This window comes from Canis aureus, chromosome 31 (genome assembly GCF_053574225.1).
Source record: "Canis aureus isolate CA01 chromosome 31, VMU_Caureus_v.1.0, whole genome shotgun sequence".
NCBI lineage: Eukaryota > Metazoa > Chordata > Mammalia > Carnivora > Canidae > Canis > Canis aureus.
The window spans coordinates 11,489,988-11,512,778 of NC_135641.1; the positions used below are offsets into that span (position 1 = coordinate 11,489,988).

The following is a 22,791-nucleotide window of genomic DNA, read 5'->3' on the forward strand; positions in this document are numbered from 1 at the left end:
ACCTGAGTTGGCAAATTATGAACAGTTAGGTCCTATGAGAGGCAAAAGTTGGAGAGATAATCCAAAGGGGCGTGTAACTTGTGAGAAGTTATGGCAAAGGCTAAGGAAATAGCTGAATATTCACAAAACTCAGAATGAAAAGCGTGGTGATCTTCAAAGTGCATTCTTTCAATCTGGTCACAAGGAAAATATCAGACAACACCAATCTGAAGGACATTCTAGGGACACCTGGGTAGCTCAGTGGTTGAGCATCTGCCTTTGGCTCAAGTTGTGATCCTGGGGTCCTGGGATCGAGTCCCGCATCGGGCTCCCAGGAGGGAGCCTGCTTCTCTCTCTGCCTGTGTCTCTGCTTCTCTCTCTGTGTCTCTCATACGGAATAAATAAAAATCTTACAAAAAAAAATGGAGGACATTCTACAAAATTCCTGACCAGCATTCTCTGAATGTGTAAAGAGCGTAAAGACAAGGAAAGACTGAGGATCTGTCACAGATGGAATCCACCAAGGACATAGGCCAGCTGCGTGCAGCACGGGTCCTGGGTTCGACCCCGGGGCAGGTAGGACTCCAGCAGAAATACGGGTGAGGTCTGAGGGTCTACAACCTAGCTAACATTTTTATTTCTTAGTTTTTCTTAGTTTTTTTAGTTTTCATGATTGTACTGTGATTGTGCCTGAGAGGATGCTAGGTGAAAGTTACGGGGGAACTCAGTACTCTTTGCAATTTTTTGTATGTTTAAAATTATTTTAAATTTAAATACTAAATGAGAGATGGATATGAAACGAGCTGTCCATTTGTCCGAGGGAGCTGCAGATAGCCCTGGCCCTTATACCCTTAAAGCACCTCATCTGGGTCCACGATGAAGCCTTCCACACGAATTCCACTATAACACTGCAACTAGGAGAACTCTGTGTAGCTGCTCCCAGCACCGCAGTTACTGGCAACCTGAATGTCACGTAAATATTCCACTTTACAATCACATTGGAAACTCTGCATTTGCGTTGTAGCATGCCAGCCAGGACCACGGTAGCTCCTCCCAACGTCAGCCGAGCTGCCGTGATTTACAACTGCATAAACACCAAACAATCCAATCATGAAATGGGCAAAAGACATGAAGAGAAATCTCACAGAGGAAGACATAGACATGGCCAACATGCATATGAGGAAATGCTCTGCATCACTTGCCATCAGGGAAATACAAATGAAAACTACAATGAGATACCACCTCACACCAGTGAGAATGGGGCAAATTAACAAGGCAGGAAACCACAAATGTTGGAGAGGATGCGGAGAAAAGGGAACCCTCTTACACTGTTGGTGGGACTGTGAACTGGTGCAGCCACTCTGGAAAACTGTGTGGAGGTTCCTCAAAGAGTTAAAAATAGACCTGCCCTACGACCCAGCAATTGCACTGCTGGGGATTTACCCCCAAGATACAGATTCAGTGAAACGGCAGGACACATGCACCCCGATGTTTCTAGCAACAATGTCCGCTATAGCCAAAGTCTGGAAGGAGCCTCGGTGTCCATCGAAAGATGAGTGGATAAAGAAGATGTGGTTTATGTATACAATGGAATATTCCTCAGCCATTAGAAACGACCAATACCCACCATTTGCTTCAACGTGGATGGAACTGGAGGGTATTACGCAGAGTGAAGTAAGTCAATCGGAGAAGGACAAAAATTATATGGTTTCACTCCTACGGGGAATATAAGGAATAGTGAAAGGGATTATAGGGGAAAGGGGAGAAAATGAGTGGGAAATATCAGAGAAGGAGACAGAACATGAGAGACTCCTAACTCTGGGAAACGAACAAGTGGTGGTGGAAAGGGAGGGGGGCGGGGTTTGGAGTGACTGGGTGACGGGCACTGAGGGGGACACTTGATGGGATGAGCACTGGGTGTTATACTATATGTTGGCAAATCGAACTCCAGTAAAAAATATACAAATAAATAATAAATAAATAAATAAATAAATAAATAAATAAATAAATAAATAACTCCAATTAAAAAATATACAAATAATAAATACATACATACATACATACATACCACGTGTGTGGCAGGAAGAATAATGCCCCCCAACCAAACAGGTCCATGTCTCAATGCTCAAAACCTAAGAATATGGCAGGTTATGTGGAAAAGGGGGAACTTAGGTTGTAGATGGAAATAAGGCCTTGCCATCAGCTGACTTTGAGCCGAGATTATCGTGTTATCCAGGCAGAGCCAATGGAATCACAGGGACCAGAAGTAGATGAAGAAGTCAGAATGGGGAAGCAGACAGATGGCCAGGCAAGAAGGACTCAGCCCAAGGTTCCCAGCCTTGGGGATGGACGGAGGAGCCTGGGGACCATGGGAATGTGGGCAGCATCTGGAAGTTTGTCTTGTTAGATGAGGATTGTTCAGGAAGGAACACAACCCTGCCAACACCTGGGTTTCAGCCCAGTGGGACCCCCAGCAGTCTTCCAGCCTATAGAACTGTAGGATAAAAATCTTTTGGTTCAAGACACTACCTCTGCAGTCATTGTTAGGACAGCCATGGGGCACTGCACAGAAGACAGCAGTGCCCCCAGAATGGTGTGGCGATGTGGAGCCAAGAAAAACGGAGACCAAAGCTGGCAACGGCACCACAAACCATATGTTAATGTCTGGGAAAATTTCCTCTACCTACAGCAAATATGGGGATGAATTTTAAAGGCTATTCTTAGAGAACACACCACATGTTCGACCCTCCGTAGCAGAACCAGAGCTCCAGAGCACTGACTGCCTCGTTCTGGAATGTAGGCATTGGCACCAGCCAGAAGTGGGTAGCTGCCCCCGGCTTCAGGGCGGCTGAGTGACCGTCCCCAGGAAAGAGGCCTCATGCCAATCCTGACACTCTGTAGGGAGAGCTTCACCCTGCACTCACCACGCAGGTGGTAACCTCACTGGAGCCTGAAGGCCTTCTGTGAAAGACAGGCTGGTGCCACTCGACTTGACTTGAATGTTACATTTAAAATGTAAATGTGTCATTAGTGTTTTGTATTCTATTTCTCTTTTTTTTAGGATTATTTTATTTTATTTTTATTTTATTTAAATTCAGTATGCTGGGGCACCTGGGTGGCTCAGTGGTAGAGCATCTGCCTTTGGCTCAGGTCATGATCCTAGGGCCTTGGGATAGAGTCCTGAATCGGGTTCCCCACAGGGAGCCTGCTTACCGCTCTGCCTGTGTCTCTGCCTCTCTCTGTGTCACCCAAGTAAATAAATAGAATTTATTTTTTAAAATAATAAAAAATTAAATAAATTCAATTTGCTAACATATAGCATAACACCCAGGGCTCATCCTGTCAAGTGCCCCCCTCAGTGCCCATCACCCAGTCACCCCAACCCCCTGCCCATCTCCCCTTCCACTATCCTTTGTTCATTTCCCAGAGTCAGAAGTCTCTCATGGCTTGTCGCCCTCTCTGATTTTTCCCACTCAGTTCCCCTCCTTTCCCTTATAATCCCTTTTACTATTTCTTATATTCCCCATAGGAGTGAAACCATATAATGATTGTCCTTCTCTGATTGACTTATTTCACTCAGCATAATACCCTCCAGCTCCATCCATGTTGATGTAAATGGTAGGTGTGCATCATTTCTGATGGCTGAGTAATATCCCATTGTATATATAGACCACATCTTCTTTATCCATTTATCTGTTGAAGGACATCGTGGCTTCTTCCATGGTCTGGCTGTTGTGGACATTGCGGCTAATGTTCTGTTTCTAAGGGATTGGTGGTTGGCCAATGGACAACCTCTGTATTTGGCCTCACAAGAGTCATGGATACACCCAGACAACCCAGAAAAACAAGGTCCCATGACTGTCTCTAGGGCACCCGAAACAAAGGAGTTCACACCTTCACACCTGCCTAGTGCTGATGCCACTGTACCTCCTAAGGTCCTGGGGGTGGCCCCCAGCAGGAAGACCTACTTCCTACCCTGCTTGGTTGACATGCCATGGGTTATAGGCTTTTAGAGCTTCACCTCCACTCTTGATACCATCCTGGTCTTACATAGGAGAGAGCGCCCTCCCCACTAGCCAGCGTAAGCAGGAAAAGGATTTGTGAAAGTATATCCAGTGTCCAGATAGACACTCAAGCATGGACTTGGTAGCTGGGAATAATGCCTGAGACCACACCGAGGGTCAGGCCCTATGGAGATCCTAGTGCTCTCCATAGGTAGCAGACCCCAGGCTGGTGAGCACCGGTGCCTCAGACCCGGGCCCTCCACCACTGTCATCACCTGAACAAGAAAGCTTGGCCACTCCCTTCCAGAAAGTGCACTCCATAAGGTCCCCCACTGCCTCAGATTCGAAGTCACATGGGCACATTGGATCCCAGGTCCAGGTCATATGTCTGCATCCAGGCCCAAGAGCAGCTGGGAATGTGCTTTTCTGGCTTCTACCATGTGGAGGTAGAACCGAAAAATGGCAAATAATTATCGCATTTCCTTCGGAGGTGGGCCTCCTCTTTCAAAGGAGAAGAAAGAGAAGGAGAAGCAGAAGATTGAAGATAATTTAAACATGCTCATAGCAACAACCTATTTAATCAAGCAAAACCCCTACCCAACAGGACAAAAACTCCCTAAACTGCGTTAACAAACACTATCAGCATATGTGCTGCTTGCAAAAGACAGACGAAAAATAAAATAATGCAGTTAGGTTACAAATAAAAAGATGAAAGAAGATCAGGAAAACATGTGCAAAAAAGAAATTGGAGCACAATTAATATCAGACCAAGCAGAGTTTGAGACAAAATGAATTCAATGTGACAATGAGGAGCATTTATATCAATTTAAGGGATGATTCATAATAAAAGGAAAAGTGTCATGAAATCCTCAAGAGACAAAAAGCATCTCCTCAAAAATCTGTAAGGAAGAGGAGATCGAAATATAAAGAACATTTGACTAAAAACAACCGAAATGGAGCAAGACACGAAATTCAGTGTGAAACAGGCCACGCACGCTGAAGCCAGGACACAGAAAGTGTGAACATCACACGAATTTACTAATGGGCTCTATCCTGTGGACTCACAAGGAGAAGATAATCTGCTAATGTGTATCCAGAGTTACTACCAAAAACATGACCTTAACTAAAGACAGGAAGAAGTTATGTATTAACAACAGCTTCAATAAAATACTTCCTTCCAGAGATTGTAAAACATCCCCACAAATAACTTTTGTTTAAGGGTAAACACAAGTACGCTTTCTAAAAATGTCGGTCCTATTCATTAGGGCTGTAACACCCCAGCCATAGGGTATGGAGTCAAACCTGTATTGAAAAGCAAATCTTTTTCTTTGAATGCTTTCACTCGTATAAAAGGAAACACAAAATCTACACGAACTAAGCATTTACTCAAGAGTTATAAAGTTTGGAAGTTGGAAAGTTAGAGTCCCGAGGAAGCTAGAGGAATGCAGTAGTGAAGATCAACTCAGAAATTAATGAACTGAAAGGAAGAAATCGATAGAATAGCTAAATTAATCCCAAAGCTGATTTTTAAAACAGCTAGAAATAACATCTTAAAAATTATTTTAAAATACTTTATACATGGAAAGCTATCAAACTTTAAATGGGGGAAAGAGGATTTTAAAAAAAATTTAATTATCAAAAACAACTTAAGAAAAAGTACAAAATGTTTGTCGTCAAAAATTACCTCTGAAAAAGACCATAAATCTGAAAACCATATCTTGGTTTTTAGTATCTTTCTCCTTTAAAAGCAATCAAGGTTCCTTAGCGAAATGATAAATTTGAGGACAGGATGAGCTTGAAGCATCTTATAAGATCAGAAAGTAAGGAAAGGCTCAGGGAAAATTTAAAAAAAAAGACAACTCACAATGTCAAGGGACAGAGGAAACAACAAAAATCACTTCCAATGGCCCAAAACTAGAACAATTTGAGCAACAAAACAAATAAGGTACTATTGGATCATAACCCAAAATAAAAGATCAATATCTGTGAGTCTATATGGGTATAAATAGGTAGTTAAGTAACTAAATTAGAGAGGGAGAAGAGACAAATCTCCCATGCAGAATTCCAAATAAATTACATAGATACTCTGTCCCGGAGGAGATGGAGTATGGCTCTCCACCTGTCAAGTGTGGGTGGCATAGAGTGACTTCCTTCCCAAGACCAAAGAATGGAAGGAAGGGGTAGCTTTACAGCGGAGAAACTGGGCCAACAAGTCCTCAACCAGAAAATCATGATGTCCTGTCCATAGTGTGTATTCTTGATAGGATATGATGAGAAATGCACTTAACCTCTGTGGTCCTTCTCCCCAAAACCCACGATCCTTGTCAAACCATGAGAAAGCCTTTTGGAAATCCCAATGGGATACATGACCAGTACTCCCCAAAACTATCAAGATCATCAAATCAAGGGAAATCTGAGGAAGCCAAGAGGAATCTCAGGAGACATGATGACCAGATATAACACGGTATCTAGAACGGGATCTGGGACAGAGAAAGCACAGTAAAAACTGAAGAAATTGGAACAAAGAATGGAGCTTTGTTCATAGTAATGAGTAATATAGGTTCATTAATTGTATCTATGTACTATTTCCATATAAGACTTTAACAATAAAGGGAAGGTGAGGTGTGAGGTGTATGGGGACACTCTGTGTTAGCCTTTGGCTTTTTTCGTAAATCTGAAACTATTCTACAAATATATAAGTCTTCAGGTAATTTTTTTTCATTTCAAGGAAATGATCATCGATGACAATGCCATAGAGCACAGGAAAGCATACAAAGTCTTAATTCACTTTAAGTACATAAAATACTCTGATACCAAATTTAGCAGAATTTCCATACGTATAGACAGAGAAATCCTAAAACATTGTCAAGTTGAATTCAACATTATCAAGAGGACATTACAGGAGTGCCTAGGTGGCTCAGTGGGTTAAGCACCTTCCTTCTGCTCTTCATGATCCCAGGGTCCTGGAATCTGCTGCTCCCTCTTCCTCTGCCTCTCACGCCTCCCATGCTCTTGCTCTCTTGCTCTCTCACAAATAAATAAAATCCTTAAAAAAAGAGAGACAAAGAACATTACAATGAAATATGGAATTTAATATTGAACTACATTACTATAATATCAATCTGTCAGATCAAATAAGCAAACAAATATTTCAATAGACATTGTAAATGGTTTTTGATATAATTCAATATTTATTACCAATTAACATTCTTAACAAAACAAATTTAAAAAATAAGAGTTAGCATGATAAAAAAAAATGGCTATCTTAAATTCATGGGCAAAATGCTATCTGAAACTCCAGTGGCATTCCCAGTTAAGTCAGAAATAAGATCATGATGCCTCATAAGTTCACTAACTAATGTTTCATGTTTCTGCAAATTGAGCCTGAGCTATTATAAGGTGAGCTTTGGGAAGAAAAGGAACCCCAATGGAGAAAAGGCAAAAACATCATATTTTTAAAAGACATCATTGCCCTTTGAGGGGAAAAAATGAAAGGACCTATTTGGAAAAATGCATCAGAATCGATCAGGGAATTCAGCAAGTTTTTCAGGGTCAATATTGATATAAAATGCTATAACTTTTCTCCATATTGCCCATAACCTGCTAGAAAATATACTAGAAAAAAATCAACAGAAATACAAAATACTTGTCTACAAAGAAAAGATATGATACCAGATAGACTCTATGAAGATGGCCAAGGGCCCATGGAGACAAAAGAATCCAGCCAACAGCAGAAGTTAGAAACAGAACAGGGGAGGGTCTTATGGGAGAAGCCTGGCCAGGAGGGAATTGTGAACCGTCATATGTCGCAGGAGCATCACAGAGGGCGGTGAGCCAGAAGCCTACTGGATTTGGCTGTTAACCCTCCATGACTACCTGGGCTCACCGTAACCTCTGTGATCATGTGACTGCAGGTGCCTTTGAGAAAAACAGGAAACACAAAACTTTTGGGGATTTCTTCCATCCAGAGTCAGATGTAAGTCTCAGACATTCCAACAGTTTGACCACTTCAACGTGACCACTCAACACCCCCAAAGTAAGTAATCAATACCCTGGGAAATGAAAACACAGCCTGTAAGTCTGATGGATCACTTCAGACCAGGAAAGAATAGGGAGTCTGGAAGGTCTCCTGTAAGAAAAAAAAACAAAACAAAACAAAACTTTTTCGCCCTTTTTCTGATGTGTTCAATATTCCATTAGTAGCAGTCTCCCTGCTGACAGGCACCTCAGCTAATGACTTTAAGGAATCAATTTCTTTTTCTGAAATCTGACTTGCTCCAAACTCCAGCAGTCAAGACTTCACCAAAATAAAGGACTAGACAATGATCTATTCCAATACAGGTAGTGCTCGTTCAGTTCCAAATTCAAAGAACTGACACACTGGTACCAACCATTAATACACTTACTAAAAGAAAAAGGCATCTAGACCATGAACATGACTTAAGATCAAAGGGTAGTCTTTGCAATCAGTAACTGTGGGAATTATTTCTTATATTTTTGACAGTTTTGAGGTATAACTGATATACAAAGAATCATACGCATTTAATGTGTGCAAATTGATGAACACAGACAGAAACTACCTCCTTTGTTTTAGATTAGAGTCATTTATATGGTAAAAACGGTAGCTAATTTGAAAACATCATAAAGGAATAACGTTGTAAAGACATAAAGATAAGAGATTCACATTCCCTGAATGAATTGCTTAAGTACCAGATCCCTTTTTATCTCACATTATCAACATAAGAATGTGTGTGAAAATAGTTCATAATGGTAAATTACGACACGATCAGGAAATGTAAGCATCGCCAACCTGTCTACCCACTTCACAGCAAAATAATAAAGACAGGAATCTCTAGAAGAAAAGTGTTTTAAACTATTTTTAGAAGCAGAGGAAAGGCATAGATGTAAAGTACTCTGAATACGTAATGTCCAAAAGCATCCGCACAGGTAGCCAAAGTTTCCGTGAATTAAATTGTTTTCCCCACTCACATTTGTAGCATGTTATGATGTAAACTTTTACCAAAATCTAACTTTATTGCAAAAGAAGTCAACCTCTTCCAACGTTGTAGAATGCAATCATTTTCCCCCTAGAGGTAGAAACCAAGGTAATTTGGACAAATTAAAGCAGATGAAAGTTGCACCGGGTGCCTTGCACATACAAAGCATTGATACTCCCTCAGAAAGAGCAAGCAGTCTGGGAGAAGAGTGGGACGCAGCCCGGCAGGCTGGGGGTGGCCCCACAGGCCCAGGGGCTGGTCTCGGCTCCTCACCTACCTCCAGTACAAATACTACTGGGGCCCACAGGGGTTCTGAGTAACTAAAAAAATGATGTGTAGGGGGCTGCTGGGTGGCTCAGATAGTTGAGCTTCTGCCTTCAGCTCAGGTCATGATCTCAGGGTCCTGAGATCAAGTCCCACGTCCAGCTCCCTGGTCAGTGGGGCGTCTGCTTCTCTCTCCCTCTGCCTCTCTTCCTGCTTATGCACTCGCTCGCTCTCTCTCTCTCTCAAATGAAGAAATAAAATCTTTTTTAAAAATGATGTGGAAAGTTCTAGCATCACACTGAGAACTTAATGGGTTTCAACAAAAGTAAAGTAGCTGCTTGACAGGAAAGTTGGAGGTGCCAGGAGAACCTGACAGATCCGAGCTAATGGAGCCTTCCAAGGAGAAAGGAAGTCTTTGGAGCGCCAGGACTAGGCGGCTGCGAACAGAGTGGGAGCAGGCCAACAGCATGGAGACCGTTCCAGGGAACTGGGAAGAGAAACGTGTATGGCAACCTTGGGGTGGGGGAAGGAGAGATAGAACCCCGGAGGACCCCGCGATTCTGAACACAGAGAGGGTCTCAGGGCTAGGTCAACAACCACCGTTGGCCACAGTCCTGTGACCCAGGTGGAGGCCTCCGTGTGGGGTCTGCCTCCAGGTCCTCGAGTGCACCACAGTCTGCACAGGGGCCCACACGTGGTCACCAGAGGTCACCAGTCAGCTTTGCTCACCTCTTCGGGGCCTCCTACCACTCTGAGGACCTCTCAGAGGGACATCCGAGGGACAAGAGTCACTTTAGCAGGTGCATCTCGCAGCCCAGGGGTTTTGGGTCCCCTGACCTGGGTCAGCCGCAGGTCTGTGAGGAGTTTGCAGGTGGTCCATTTGCTCTAATGCAGCACTTTAAGCATCAATCCAGACTTTCCACAAAATCCTGCTTAATCTCCCACTTGAGGTATACACACTATTTTTATGTTTTTTTTTTAATGATAAATTTTTGGCCTGGTCAAAGGAAAATACTGCAAATACTCTATAATAAGCATAAAACTGATAGGAGGAAAGAAGCTAAACCTCTCCATGCAAGTCCATGTCGACATAAACGTCCAGAACACTTACTGTCTGTCACCAACAGGTGACTTGGAAAGGCACAGATGGAGCCTTCTGGTTTTCTGCACTTTTTCCTCAAAACTAATAATCAAAATATTTTTTTAAATAATATGACATAAATAAGACACAAAATAAACAGATTGGCAGGAACTGGTGATGGGCCAAGTGTCTCCTCAGCCCTGGATAAATGAATGACCCTTCAACTTGATCCAGACCACCAAACTTCAATGCCCTTCGATGACCCTCTGTAGAGCCACCACACCTCCTACCCCCATGTCCCACCACAGCTGACCCTCTGGGCCGTCCACGTCTCCTGGCAGCCTCCCTGGAACATGACAGGTTGTGTCCCAGTCAGTTCAGGGGCCACTCCTCAGCTGCCCAAGAGCAGAGTCTCTTCCCACTGCTTTGAGCTGTGGCTACACCAGCAGGATTGGGGCAGCTGTCATGACGCTATGGAAAGAAAGACAGCCACCTTCCACCCTATATCTACATCTACAAGTAGATGACCAGCAAGGCTCCTAAAATAAAACAATAGTAACACACACACCCAGGAGTCTAACTTAGGCCAGCCCTGCTGTGAGCATAGGAATCAGAAACTTAGCAAGTCTGTGTGGCCAGCCGCCCTTGAGTTGTCAACAAGAATAAGGGACAAAAAAAAAAAAAAAAAAAAGAATAAGGGACAAATGATGTTCACAGGGGAGGAAACTACCCTGCAGGCCCTACCTGGAGACCATGGTCAGAAATGGGTCAGCTCTGCTCAGGCGACAGTGCTGAGCCAGCCTCACATTCAGCAAAGAGCAGTGGCTCCAAGTGGGGCAGGCCCCTGGCGGACCCGTCTGCCTGCAGCCACGGTCAGCAGGGCTGGGCGCAGAGTCAGGGAGGGAGATGGTCTGGCACGCGGCCCCTGAGACCAGGATGCTCCGCCCACACCACCAACCATGTGGAAGCACACGCACCATCTGGTGCCAGCTTTTCCTTTTTCTGCACAACAAAATTAAGCTTCCAAAAACAAGCGCCTGTGCTGGATCCTGTGTAAGCTGGCTGAGCACTGAAGGGATGATTAACTTACCAGCACTTTCCAATTCAAGCAGAGTCAGAGTGCAGGCATGCACACATATCCCACACATGCCCAGACATATATGTGTGTGCACACACACTCACACTCAGGCATGTATACATGTGGAACACGCACATGCTCACACAAATTCTCACCTCCCCACGGGCACACCTATGCTCACACCTTCACATGTACACATACATGCTTACATACGCACACTCGTGTGCACACACACACATATGCATGCACACACACAACAGAAGACTAAAGCCAGGAAGTCTTCAGCAATTGGCTGAATGAGGATGAATCTGTGGAATCAGGATGATGGCCAGGGCTCTGGTGCAGACCGCAGAAGCATAATGGAAAAGGAAGCTTTGACCTCTTCCCTTATTTTTTTTTTTTTAGGTTATGTATTTAATTATTTGAGAAAGAAAGAGCAAAAGCAGAGGAGAGGAGCAGACAGAGAGGGAGAAGCAGACTCCCTGCTGTGCAGGGACCCCCCCCCCACCCCCCAATGTGGGGCTCAATCCCAGGACCCTGAGATCATGACCTGAGCCGAAGGCAGATGCTTCACCGACTGAGCCCCCTCTTCTACCTGTAATGCGTGTACTAAATGCCTTCTGTCCCTCTGATAGGCTCTGAGCACACACTGTCTTTGGCTTCATGTCACATACCTTCCAGCAGAGGACATGGACATCATTGAATATTCATATAAATCCAGGACATCTAGGAAACCAACCATTTTCCCAACAAAAGGGACAGACTTGGCTAGCAAATGCCTTTTGCCTTTTGCCTTTCTCCTTCCTCCTGCCTGGAATTTGACTGTGATATCATCTGAGATCAGAAAAAAAGTAGCTACATACTAAGGACAGAGGAGCAGAAACACAGAAGGAGCTGGGGACACTGACACCATAACACCTGGCACCAGCCCTGGACTGCTTCCCTCCTGGCTTCTTGGTACGTGAAAGAAAAATAAGCCCCTATTTGTGAAGCTGCTGTGCTCAGCTGTCTGCCTCATGCAGCCAAAGCAGCCCCCCATAGATACCTTGTAGGCTTACATGGTGACAGAGAAGGTGTGCACTGACTCCTCCTGCACTCATGCTAACCGAGCCAGACTGAGCAGAGAATAAATTTCAAATCCAGAATAAGTGCCATCCAGTTAGAAGAGAGGATTGCCCCATCAAGTTGGAAAGAGCCCAGGGAAATCCACCTGCTACCAAATAAATAATGCCTCCTGGAGGTATGGTACCAGCCTGGTGGCGGGAAGAACACAGAGAAGCTTACGAGAGCCAAAAAAATCTCAGAGAAACAGGCAGTCAGGCTCTAAGGGGTTCAGAAGATTTCTGGTAACAGAAACCATGCTCTAGGCTTAATCAAGGTGTCTACACTGCAAGCAGATGAATCCCCATCCCGGCATCACTATGCTCAAGAGCCGAGTTCAACACAAAGCTCAGCTCCTGCTCATACTTTGTGGCTGCATTTGTCCATCACAAATGTCTCTAGCATGGTCTCATACCCAAATCCCAGAAAATTGCTTTTCATCGAATTTATTAGAAGTCTGCTCTACACTCCAGCCAAAGGGGGGAGACGGCCCTATGAGAATATGATCCGCTGACTCAGCCCCCGGGCCTCTGATTCCCTGAACCTCTACATCCAAAATTACAAGTTTCCTCTTGAGAGAATCTCATTAGCACTGCTGTCTGGCTCTCATAAATCAGCCGTGGCTGCAGGCCAGGGTCATACATCACAGACCAAGGGTGGACATTGTGGCCGGAAGGTGGGGCGTGGCGGCGATGGACACAGAGCCCGTACCAGCAGGGGTTGGGAATGAACACCCAGAAGGTTAGAAAGTGCCACCTTACACACCGTCTTACAACTAACCATTGATATTTCTGCGGGGTTTTTCCCATTACTTCCCTGAGATGGCCCAATGTCAGCTGTGACCACAGTGACATGTTCTTGTGCTTCCCGAGAACTCGGGTGAGAAGTCTCACATTCGGAGGAGGTTACCTGGAGGAGTTACATTGACAATGCTCCTCATTCCCACCCTGGCCATGCTTCAGGGAAGCTCTGCTGTGATTGTCCCATTATTTTTTTTTAATTTTTATTTATTTATGATAGTCACAGAGAGCGACAGAGAGGCAGAGACACAGGCAGAGAGAGAAGCAGGCTCCATGCACTGGGAGCCCGACGTGGGATTCGATCCCGGGTCTCCAGGATCGCGTCCTGCGCCAAAGGCAGATGCCAAACCGCTGCGCCACCCAGGGATCCCTGATTGTCCCATTATAGAACGAACACAGTGGCAATGTTTTCTTAATTACGCAGACTTCTGCTTTTTGCTATTTGGGTCCATGAAGGAGAGAGAGTAGAATAAGCAACAGTGGAGAAGAGACCCCATTCGTGAAGCCCTTGGCCATGGGGACAGGCAAGTGCTCAGGCATCTACACTGGGACGTGCATCCAAAGCATGCAGCCGGGGTGCTGGGGAGCATGAAGAGCCACACCTAACCAAGTCTGAGGCATGACGCTCCCCAAGGCGGTAATGGCTAGCCTGTGCTTGAGAAAGCAGGTGGAGTCATCCAGCAGAAGCACGCACGAGTTGTACGTTGGGTGGTGAAGGTGTATTAACTACCAATTGCTGCATAACAAACTGCTCCAAACTCAGCAATGTAAAGCCATGAGCATTTATCGTCTGCCAGGGAGTCCAGCGTCAGGAGTCCAGGTGCAGCTTGGCTGAGTCTTGTCGGTCAGGGTCTCAAAGGCTGCAGCCAAGGGGTCGAGGGGTCAGCCCCTCACATGACTGTTGGCATGATTCCTTTCCTTGTGGGCCATTGATGAGAGGCTGCCCTCAGGCCCTCGTCCCCCAGGCCTTTGCACTGGGCAGCTCACTACACGGCAACTGGCTTTGTCAAACAAGCACCAGAGCCTGGGAGAGCAAGATGGAAGTCAGGGTCTCTCAGGAATCCAGTCTTCCCGGGAGAGGTCAGTCCCAGAGGACATAGGACTGAGTTGTGAGCCGCTGCCCTGCCAGCCCTAATGTCGAAAGAGCAAGAAGAGTCCACTCACCCTGGAGAATGACCCAGGCAGTGAATCTAGTGCCAAACACTGCAGCTATGGAGAACACGTGCCCAGGTAGGCATGTTTATTATCCATCAAACTCGAACCTGCACTATTGAGTTAGAAGACTGTGAGTCAGAGGCAGGGGGCATTTCCCAGTTTCCACGGCTCATGATCGTGTGCCTTACATGGTGCTCATGGAAATCCAGAATTTAACATATTATAAATAAAAGTTGCACTTAACTCCTACCAAATTGATTTTTTTTTAAGATTTTCTTTATTTATTCATGAGCGACAGAGAGAGAGAGAGAGAGAGAGGGGCAGAGACACAGGCAGAGGGAGAAGCAGGCTCCATGCAGGGAGCCTGACATGAGACTCGATCCCAGGTCTCCAGGATCACACCCTGGGCTGCAGGCAGCGCTAAACCACTGCGCCTCCGGGGCTGCCCCCAAATTGATTTTTTTTTTAATGCAGATCTGTTTTTACACAATTCAAAACCAGAGAGAAATAAGCAATTAACATGTAACAGCATCTGATTCTACAAAGGTAAAGGCCTGTGCAGTCTCCTAAAGCTGAATTCACAAACACTGAGCAGTGGGTGTTTTATGTCAAGATAATGAACTGCAACTCAATCAAATTATCATGGAAGCTAAAGGTTAGAATATTGAGAATCACCATATGAAGAGAGAAAAGCGATTTTGACCTGCTGAAGAACCAACCGACCACTTACAGACCACCTTCTCCGTCAGCCTGCTTCTCTGTGGCCTGCTTCATTTACCAGCCAAAATTGCTATCAGAAGTGATAGTCAAGCTAGAGGTAGGAAAGCTGGGAATCAAAATTCAATTAAGTCCACTGTAGTCCAGAATCCTTCTGTATATGTGGCTCCAGAAGACACGGTGGAGATACTGGTTTAAATTGGGTTTATAAACTTGTAAATTAAAAATCATTATTACTCCTAAATGCTGGCTCGTTTTCCAAACCTATTGGAAAAAGAAAATGCTTGTATGCAAAGAAATTGGCTTTCTATCTTGTTCATTTGTTCATTCCCATAGAAAATAAGAGAACTTCAACGCAGAAGACATAAAAGAAAGATAAATAAATTAGACTGCAGAGAGAAAAAAATTTTTAATTCTAAGGAGTAAAAAAAAAAAAAATCCAAAGTTATAAAACAAATGGATAACTAGAAAAAATGTTTGCAATTCTTTTCACAGACAAGAGTTTATCTTCTGAACATATAATGAGTTCCAATAAATCTTTAAGAAAAAGGCCAACAACGAAATAGCAAAAAACAATAGGCACAGTATATAAGAAGGGAGTTTGCAAAATGAGAGGCAGAAATGGCTCTGAAATGTCTGGAGATGTTTGAATTGGTCATTCCACTTCTCTCCTGAAACTTGAAATCTTCTTGACTCCTCTCTCTCTCCCCTCACATCTAACAAGTCAATGCATCCTGCAGCTCTGTCTTTTAGATGAGATTAGCATTTAAAGCAGTGGACTTTGAGTAAAGCAGACTATCCTCTAATAGTGGGTGGGCCTTGTCTGATCAGTTGAGGGCCTGAGAAAAAAAGACTGACGTTCTCCTAAGGAAGAAGGAATTCTGCTTCCAGACCGCCTTTAGACTCAAGCTAAAACATCAGCTCTTTCCTGTGTCTCTAGCCTGCCAGCCTGTTCTGTAGATTTCAGACCTCCTAATCTCAAAATTGTGTGAATTCCTTAAAACAAATTTGTCTCTCCCTCTCTTTCACACCATAGATAGATAGACAGATAGATGATAGATACCTATGTACCTATCTATCTACACATCCTATAGGTTCTGTTTCTCTGGAGAACCCTAATGCATCACCCAGTAGTGTGACCTTATCATCCCTCCCACAAAGTAGCATCTGTGTCCCTCCCCTGGGTGTGTCCCTACTTTCACCAACAGAGTACGATTTCTGAGATTAGGTCATAAAAAGCCTACAGGTTCCACCTGATGCTCTAGGAACGTTTGTTCTGGGAATGCTGTCCCTGAGAAACTGCCCACTAGGCTGAAAGAAGCCCAAGGGTCATACCAGGGCCACATGCAGGCACTGCGCTGGGGCATCCCAGCAGAGCCCCACTGTCAGGTCATCTCAGCCCAGGTCCTGGCATGTGAGCAAAGCCTCCAGGTGATCTTTGCACCTGACCTCAAGTCACCCCAACTATTCAAATCTTCACAATCGAGGCCCCAAACACCAAGGAGCGATAGGAGCATTCCCTGTGTGTCTGAATTCCCGACTCACACAATCCACAAGCACATAGAGTGATTGGCGCTTTCTTACACCCTGTCTGGGTTAGTTGCACAGCAGCTGGTAAGCAGCACAAATGCCAACCACATCTCTGAGCCTTTATGCATAAGGCACCATCCTGGAGGGCCCTCCTGGACACCTGCATGGCTCTCTCCCTCCCCCTAGCAGGTCTTTGCACAGGTGCCAACTACTCAGGGGCCTGCCCTCACCTCCCATTAAAAGTACAGCCTTCCCCCTGCTCGGTTTAGCTCCCTCCTTGCTTTCTGTGTCTTCATAGAACTTACCACCATCTTCGAGGCGTGTCGTTTCCTTGCTTACTTTTCCTCTGCCTGCCTCCTCTGACTACAACATCCACACCGTGCGCATAGGGGATACGGGGTTTGCTCCGTTCCCTGCTGCATCATTAGCATCTAGAATGGTGCCCACACACAGTAGGTGCTCAACTAATATTAACAAATGGATAAACGAATGAATGAACAAATCTCACCCAAAGAGGTCTGCCAATTAACTTCAGTGACAGAGGCACCTGGGTGGCTCAGCGGTTGAGCATCTGCCTCTGGCTCAGGCATGATCCCAGTGTCCTGGGATTGAATCCCACATCGGGCTCCCTGCAGGGGATGCTTCTCCCTCTGCCTGTGTCTCTGCCCTTCTGTGTGTTTCTCTCATGAATGAATAAATAAAATCTTAAAAAAAAATTTTTCAGTGACATTTGTTTTTTTTTTTTTTCTTGGTCAGATTGACAAAAATCCAACCATTTGCTCACCAGCACGTGGGGAAACAGGTACAGTCATTTGCTGGCAGGAGTATAAACTGGTACAAATTCTTCAGGGAATGATTGGCAATGAGATCTAAAATGTAAGGTGCACATCAATGTTGACCCAGCAACTCCATTCTTTGGAACATATCCTACAGAAATGTTCCTACATACGTGAGATGGTGAGTCTCTGTACAGATATTCACAGGAGCATTTCTCTGTATGAACAAAAGATTCAAAACCAGATGTCCTTCAGTAGGCCACTGTTAAATAAAGGTGAGGATATTCCTGCTAAGAGCTCCAGGCAGGGGTAAAGGATAAGGTGGCAGTTCCACACTTGGATAGAACCTAGAAAAGCCACAAGATGTAGCATCAGAGAACACAGCAGAGTCTAAATACGATGCTGTGTGCCACCACCTTAGCTGTGAGATAGAACATCTCCAGAAGGACAGAAGAGAATCCAGTAACAGTATGTTGTACTCCCTGCATTCAGGAACCACTGAAAGACAATATGCATCTATTCTTTAAAACAAAGATAATAAGCTTGAAATACTTTCCTTCAATCTCTTCTACAAAGAGCAATCACATGACCTCTTGCATCCCTTCTTCTTGTCTCAGGGCTGGACAGGTGACATCCACTGAGCACAGCATCAAGGCCTCGTGGACCCGAGAGAGGCAGAGAGATCTTTGGCTGTTTCTCCAGACACAGGCACGACGGGATGATCCATAAATGTGCACAGCCATGCCAACCAAGCCAAGGACTTAGTAACCCATGAAATAAGCAATAAATGCTTCAGTAAAATTTGTAGCAACAGATGTAGCTGACAAGATGGCAGGAAACTTTCTCAATATAAAATATTATGGATAAACTGATGCTTATGTTTCCACTTCATGATAACATGTGGGTCATGTTACATGTTACACCTGCAGATGGTTACTTTAAATAAATAGAAAACCAGGCAGGGAAAATATAGATGAAAATATATTCTGGCATATATTTTGGCTTATATTCCCTTTGGGGCTTTTCTTCATCAACATTATTAAGCTGAATGAAGAAGAAACACTTCAAATGCATTGCATTCAAGACTTTTTTTAATCGATGAAGTTGAATAACTGTTTAAGAGCAAAGATAGACTAGCTTTAAAATGGAATCATGACATGTTACTTAGTAACAAACTATAGTGTATCTTTATCTTTCTCCAAAAGCTTTAGGGTTAAGAAAGTGAGTCTCATTCATGCAACTATTTTTAACCAACATCTACACTTCACTTTTAGGGGGAAAAATCCACATAGAAGAACTTCAAAGAGAGCCATCCTCAAGCACGGAGACGCCAGTCCATTCAGCAGCTAGCCTGCAGCAGGTCCCGGGAGGGAAATCTCAGGCGGGCTAGGGAGGGAAATCCCTAGGCGCTCCCAGTGTCCCCCAGGGGAGAAGGGAACCACGCAGGGGGGGCAGGCCTTTGTGGAGGGGACAGGACGTGACCTGTGCCTTGAGGGACTCAGGGGATCAGAGGGGAAGTGGCCTTCCAGCCATGGAGCAGGATGGGGTGCAGTACAACCCACAGCTGAACCCCCAGGAACCTGCATGAGAGTCGAAAATCATTTTCTGCCTACAGAGGGCTGGACTGCAACCCCTCCGGGAAGCTGAGTCCAAGTCCTAAACCTGACAGCTTGTGAGTATGACCTGCTTTGGAAACAGGGTCTCTGCAAATGTAATTACATGAAGGATCATCTTGGGATGAGCTTCTTCTGGATTCAGTGTGAGCCCCAAATCCAATGACCTGGGTCCTGATGAGGGGAAGCAGAGGGAGAGCGAGCCCACCAAGTCCCAGGAGGAGGCCATGCCGAGAGGGAGGCAGGACACAGGGACGCAGTCCCGACAGAGAGCCCTGGGGACAGCCGGCAGCCACCCGGGGCAGGGGAGACACCGCAGCAGGCTCTCCCTCACCACCTCCAGAAGCACGGATGCTGCCCATACTTTGATTTTGAACTTCTGGCCTCCAGAAGGGTGAGAGCACACACTGAGCAGCCACTAAGCTCATGGAAGTTTGTGGGGGCAGACGCAGGCGTCAGACGCCCTCTCTGCTGACCGCCTACCCTGGGTACCACCCAAGGGCTCACTGAGAAGGTGCCCAGGAAATCCTGGCCGAGCGGATGACTGTGATGGGTCGGAGTGCACACAGCACAGGTCTGCAGATTGGGAGGGATCCTAATGATATTCTTGGGGTTTGTCCTGCAGGCCTCAGAGAGGCAGGAAGGGGGAGCTTCCACAGCAGCAGCGGCAAGTGGGAGAGTTAGGAGCTTGGGGCACGGGCCTGGGACCTCGGGCACGGGCCTGGGATGGCAGTGAGGATCCTCGAGCCAGGGCAGTGGCAGCCTCTGCAAAGAGAACCGGTGCAGGACCAGGCTGGATGGTGGAGGGAAGAGGGCGGATGTGTCCATGGGCTACCACAGAGTCTGGAAGCCTAGATGAAGTTTGGCAAAACTAGGAAAGGAGACCATGGCTGTTAGCGAGGTCTGAGGCCAGGTTTCCTGAGACACAGAACAGATCCAGCCCAGGACGCCGGCTGGGACTGTTGCTTTCTCGCATCTGCCTGTCAGAAAGGTGATCTGTTCCTCTCATCCATCTCTAGGGGTGACCACACCTCCTGTGGCCCTTTGAGCCGTAATCAGGTGGGGGGTCTTCTTTGTTTCTTGGTACAAACAGAACACAAGCCCAGAAGGACAAAATGCTGGGGCCAGGCCTCACCCGGCACCCTGGGCCACGGCCGCTGTCCTGCGAGCAGTTGCTGCTTGCCTGGGGATGCTTCACGCCACCGTCAGCAGCAGCTGCTACCAGATGGCATATTGGCAAACTAATAAAACAGACCATGCACGCGGAAAGAGCTGGCACTGCCTTCCATGATTTAGGCTGACGTAGTGCACTCGGGCCGTGCACAGACCCTGCTCAGAAAAAGAGAAAAACCGCACAAAATTAAGTATCTGTTGTTAAAGATGGAATTTGCGAGGAAAGGTGAAGGGCTTCATGGCCGATACTCCCACAGATCTGGGCAAAACGTCACACGTTTTAAGACACTTGAGGATCTTCTGGAAATGTCTTTTTCTAAACATTATCAAATCTGGGGCATTCGTTTGCTTGCTGTACAAAAAGACTTCAGGCAAAAGGCTTGAGAGCACAGACAAGGTATCAGGGGAAGGAGCCAGAGATGGTCCACCGAGCTAGAGCAAGGAGTGGGGTGGGGGCCCATGGGGTGGGGTGGGGCTCATGGGGTGGGATGGGGGGGCCTATGTGGTGGGATGGCTCAGGCCAGAGCAGGGGTGAGGGAGCAGAAAGGAGAGCCAGCATCCCCGGAAGAACCCTCGAAGAACAAGAATGCACACGATGGGGAAAATTACTATTTTGGGGCACCTGGGTGGCCTGCTTCCCCCTCTCCCTCTGCCCCTTCCCCTGCTCATGCTCTCTCTCAAATAAATAAATGAAATCTTTAAAAAAAGGGGGGGGGGAGTACTATGTTTTCAAGTTGCCCGCATATTGCCTGTGGCTTTAAGGAGGTGATGTACTGTATCTGGGAGAGATGCTGGGCATCGATTCGGGTGCAGTGGGGGCTGCTGTCCACTTTGCTGAGGTGAGGAAAGCTCTAGGGACCCTTTTGCTCATGTAAATGCTACAGGCTGTTTCTTTGTGTCTTCCCCAAATTCAGTGTTGAAGCCTAACATCGAGTGTGCTGGTGCTCAGAGGTGATTAGGTCACGAGGGTAGAGCTCCTGGGATGGGATTAGCACCCTTAGGAGAAGAGACGGGAGAGAGATGAGCACAGTCTGGGCCATGCCAGGCCCAGGAGAAGAGGAAAGGCCCCCAGACACCGGGTCCGCGGACAGACTCGGCCCCCAAGACCGAGAGACACAGTGTGTGCCATGGGGGTGCCCAGGCTGGGGTGTTCTGTTACAGCAGCCCTCCTAGGGCCGTAAAGGTCAACCTCAGATCCGACTCCGGGAGGCAGTGAGTCAGTGTGTCTAAAGAGGACACAACATCGCTGAGGACGTCGTTGGATGGCGAAGACCAGTTCTCCCTGCTTCTGCGGTCTGGGCCAGGCCGAGAGGAGGCTGTTGATGTGGTTTCGGATACAGTGAGGTTTGGTGGCGTGAGATCGAGGTCGGGATCCTGCGCCCAAGAAAGGATTCTTTTTTTTTTTTTAATTTATTTTTTATTGGTGTTCAATTTGCCAACATATAGAATAACATCCAGTGCTCATCCCGTCAAGTGCCCCCCCAGTGCCCGTCACCCAGTCACCCCTACTCCCCCCACCTCCCCTTCCACCACCCTTAGTTCGTTTCCCAGAGTTGGGATTCTCTCATGTCAAGAAAAGATTCTTGAGACTTCTTTGGTGCAGATGGCGGTTTTATAAAAGCCCAGGAATGGGACCCGAGGGCAGGGAGAACTGCTGCCCGGGGGCTGTGAGGGGTGGCTCATTAGATACCTGGGAGCTGCGGCAGGTAGGACGAGGAAGGTTTGCAAAAGGATCTTTGTAGGCTAAAGAGGACCTACAAGATGCCGGAGGCCTTGCCATGGTCAGGTTAAAGCTGTTTTTCCCTACAGTCCAGCATTAACATAAAGACCGTTGGGAGTTTCCTTCTGGAAGTCAGGTTATTGAGGAGAATGCTTTCTTCTCGTACGTCACTAGGACATTCTGTAAACTGAGGAAGACTCAGGTCTACAGGAGTATAATCTCTGCAAGTCAACTATTTGTTTTTCCTTTCCATCAGCGCTAGGGCAGCCAGGAGCCTGAGGAAGGTCACCCACGTCCCACCGGGGGTATCGTTTGAGGGATGTCAGCTTGTGCTCAGGCCTCAGTGGGCTTCTGGTCCCTCATCACCATCCCTGGGGAGAGAGCCTGTCACAGGCACCCCCATGTGCAGCGCGTTGGTGGCTACGGAATGCCAGTGGCGGAGCTGGGCCCGGACAGGTGGTTACTGTGCCTTAGTGGTGGGCTTGGACCCACAGCCCCAGGAGCAGTGAGCTTGGAAAGCCAGGACCGAACCCCATGGTGCTGGGCCTGAAGCCCCTCCGCAGGCTGTGGGTGCGCTTGTTGTTGCGTCTGTGAGACCCGGGACACGGTCTGCGTGGGCAGGTCTCTGTGGCAGAGGCTGGGCCTCTCCAGCATCCCCAGGCCGCCACACACACCACCGCAGAGTGACGGCCTCTAAACAACGGGACTCTGTTCTCTCATGGGTCTGGAGGCCGCAAGGCCAAGATTAAGGTGCCAGCAGAGCCACACTCCCTCCAAAGTCTCCAGAGTGTTCTTTCCAGCCT

General features: G+C 46.5%; 1 long non-coding RNA gene across 1 annotated transcript; it reads right to left on the reverse strand.

Moving 5' to 3' along the window:
- Positions 1-6,736: 6,736 nt before the first annotated feature.
- Positions 6,737-11,302, reverse strand: LOC144302182 (uncharacterized). Its single transcript, XR_013369027.1, has 2 exons — positions 11,070-11,302; positions 6,737-7,029 (listed from the first exon to the last, which is right to left on the reverse strand). It is a non-coding gene; the product is annotated as an uncharacterized LOC144302182 (long non-coding RNA).
- Positions 11,303-22,791: the final 11,489 nt, after the last annotated feature.